Source organism: Geospiza fortis, unplaced genomic scaffold (assembly GCF_000277835.1).
Source record: "Geospiza fortis unplaced genomic scaffold, GeoFor_1.0 scaffold70, whole genome shotgun sequence".
NCBI lineage: Eukaryota > Metazoa > Chordata > Aves > Passeriformes > Thraupidae > Geospiza > Geospiza fortis.
The window spans coordinates 8669861-8672996 of NW_005054317.1; positions in this window are offsets into that span (position 1 = coordinate 8669861).

Consider the following 3136-nt stretch of genomic DNA (forward strand, 5'->3'; position numbering starts at 1 on the left):
GCAATTTGCTATCATTTGATGTGTAGAGGTTGAAAGCAAAGGAAATATTTGGAAGTGGCAAAAAATATACATAGAAAGTAGGCAGAAATACACTTTCCTTCTCTCTCAGTGAATGTCTCAGTGTGTACTGCCCTGCCTGGTGTTTCCTGGAGTGATTCACTCATCACCCCTGGCTGTACCCACAGCCCAGGCCAGGCTGGGGCTGCATGCTGGCATTGCTGGAGGGATCCACGGTGGAGCTGTGGATCCTGACAGGCTGCCCTGCCTTGCCTAAGGAATTACCTTCAAACCTTAAGTGTTCCACAATGTCCTATGTAGTTTATATACATATGTATAACATTATTTTTAGAAGTTCTTTACTGACAGCAGCAAGATTCTTTTTATAAAACATACCTGGCAACTCTGTCTTCTGCCTAATTCATCAAAGTACTTTAAAAAAAAAAAAGTGTTGGTCTTTAAAAAATTTGAACTATTCTGGGCTTCAAGTCAAAAAGATCCTTAAATTCCTGATGAGCTAAGGAACAAATGGGGAAATCTTTTAGTAGTTCCCCATGTCTTCTTCCTTCTCCAGTTTTATGCTTGCTGTAGTGTTCTCCTCAGAAACTTTCTCAAAGTTTTCTCCTCAGGGTTTTCCCAAAAGCTTTATGCAAGTCTCTTCTCTTTCTCTTCCCCTAATCCCATTTCTTCCTCAGCCCACCTATGTGACCAGTCCTTAAACTCCTTTGTTTCTCCTCCAGTTCCCCAGAAGTTGGAAACAGCTCCCGATCTTACAGAAGCCTACAGCTCCAGCATCAAATCAGCTTTGAAGGACAAAAGGAAGATCACACCAGCTCCCTGGATCTGTGGACACTTATTTTTGGGCAGTTTCTAGCCCCAGCCCAAATTCTGCTGTTTATTCTCATACCAGATGAAACCTGCCTGCTCTGAAATGTCACAGATCCTGTGGCCATGACCAGGTTGGGAGGTGACCTGCATTCCAGCCAGCCCTGCCCTGACCTGGCTGCATGGTGCCCTGAGTTTGACGTTAAATGCCTCCCATACTGTGCGTGCCATGGCTGTAATGACTGCAGGCACAAGCCATTATCATTATCTCTGATTCCTGAACACTGGATGCTATAAAAACTGCCTGAAGCACAGAGGGAGGCGTCTTCATTATTGCTTTATAGCTCATGTCTTAAAGCCACATTTCCTCGTGCATTTTCAGCCAGGCCAGGTTTCACTAAAGAGCTAGGTCTCTAATTTATCAGGATTTAATATTGGTATTTTTTTCTCCACTTTGTCCTTTTCTAGTTCATTCTTTATAATAATACAAGTGATTTCACCAGCTTTTCTGTGGAATGCATTGTCCAAACCAGCCTCCCAAGGTCACTGGCTTTTCATTATCAGGGTCCAAGTACAGCCACTGAAGCGCCAGTCAGCTGCACTACTTCATTTTCCCATTCAGCAGCTTCATAGTAGAAGAAATGTATTTCATCCATACATGCAGTAATGTGAGAGGAAACCACTTCCCACATACACAAATTCCTGACTCATTGCTTTCAAATGTGGCTGAAACAACTGCTGAATCCAAACAGAAAAAGCTATAATACCCATTCAATAGGCTTTTGCAGGCTTCCCAGTATGAGGAGGAGGATCACAGGGAGATGTCTTGTAACTAGAGCACTGATCAGAAGTTTGAACCTCTCTGGGTGTGTTTTCAGTTCAATTACTCCATTTGCTAGTCTTGGGCATCTGGTCTCTCTGCCCAGGTTCACCCATGTGAAACAATGATAACAGCACATCCCTAAGCATTTTGTGGGGCTCCTCGTGTGTTTAGAGGCAGGGGCTCACATCTCTGTAACTTTATATTTCACATATCAGAAAGTGTTATACAGAGGTAGAACAATAACACTGTTGCACTGCTCTCACCTCCTTGATTTTTGGTGACACATTTGTCCCCAGCATTCAGAAGCTGAGCTTTTCTGGAAAAGGAGAGATTGGGTGTTTGCAGTCAACAAGGGCATTTTGTTTACTCCTTTATAGAAAAGCAACACCACGTATCTAATTGTTGATGTGTTAAGTAGAAGGAGGAATGTAGGCCTCATTACATGTACCTTCATAGCCAGTCTCACTTGGACACAGGCAGAACTAATCTCAGCAAATTGAGTGGTCACTAATTGAGGCTAAATTTGAACAGTAGTAATTAGAAGGATGAATGAACTGTCTTTTTCTCAAAGCAGATCTGATTTAATAAAATACTCCACTTGGACACAGTTGCAGTGAAGCAAAAAAAGAAAAGGTGCTTTGCAGAACTGTAGTAGATTTACTGGGTAACTGAGACCTGAATTTAGATGATCTACCACATGTTTTATAGGAAAAATTCAGCTCTCTGGGGAGCTCTGTAACAAATCTGTGACTGATTTAGCTAGCCACTAAAAGGCCCTGCTGCATCCAAGGAATCACCTATAGAATATGCATTAAAGGGTTTTACAATATTGCTATTTTACAATAGCATCTACTTGCTTAGCTACTGAATTAAATAAAAATAAGTAAAACTTAAGGGGTTCTTAATTTGCTTATTCCTTGAGCATCCTTCAATAATGACATGTCTTAAGGTTTTGTTGCCCACTTAACTAATTGAATAGTCCACAGGTACACTATAAAGTGTATAGGGAAAGGTAAGAAGATAAAAAAGTAAGAAGAAAAGTGACTTTAAAGGTGTCTGATTCCATCTCCCTTCTTCTGTCAGAAAGAGCACCTCCATTTAGGCAAAGCTATGGCCGTCTTGCTGCTGTGAGATGTGATTTTTAGCTGAATAGATGCATCCAGGACAGATGTAATGATCAGCAATGAAGATTCAATAGTGCAGGTGCCAGCTGTCAGAGCCATTCAGTGTGATCTCTAGCTGGCTTGGACAGCCCATGCTGAAGCCCAAGCTGTTACATGCCCGCTGCTCTCATTAATTATCAGGCTCAGCTGAAGCTAACTAAGGTATTCACTCATGCTGCAGTCAGAACTCCTAAATGAGTATAAAAAAGACTAAATCTGTGGTTCATCTGCAGGATTTGAAAAAGCATTTTGCAGTCAGATCATTTTGTAGCCCATGTTGCCATGAAGCTACAAATTGCTTACAGCAGCACAGCACAGAGAGAGGCAC